Raw genomic sequence first — 443 nt, 5'->3', positions numbered from 1 at the left:
CGACCGCCCGCAGCCATGAGAGAGGCCTGTGTCCCCGTCCCCCGCCGGGATGCTGCTGGAGCCAGCGGCACAGCTCAGCCCTGCGCTCCTGCCCAGTACCGTGTCCCATGCTGCGGTGGGGGAGAGGACTGGGAGCCCAGCACAAGGGAGGGGGGTTCAAGCATCCATCCCCCCACTCACAGCAATGCCAATCGAAGCCACAATCAGAATCTTGCCTGACGGTGCTCTGGCCAAACTTTGATTTTCCTCTCCCGTGGCAGTAAACAAGGGATGATTCAGGCGAGAGGCGCGAGGGCAAAGGCACCTCTGGCTGCTGGGGAACAGGAGCTGCTTTCTGCCTGGGGTGGCCATGGGGCACGGGGAGTCGGACAGGGTGGAGAGGGCACAGACAGTCTCTGTCGTGCCCCCGCCCTTGCCCACGAAAATAAAATAGATGGAGGTTA

This window comes from Buceros rhinoceros, unplaced genomic scaffold (genome assembly GCF_000710305.1).
Source record: "Buceros rhinoceros silvestris isolate BGI_N320 unplaced genomic scaffold, ASM71030v1 scaffold17727, whole genome shotgun sequence".
Lineage (NCBI taxonomy): Eukaryota > Metazoa > Chordata > Aves > Bucerotiformes > Bucerotidae > Buceros > Buceros rhinoceros.
The sequence above is the reverse complement of the archived record's forward strand: the minus strand, read 5'-3'. Positions refer to the sequence as shown.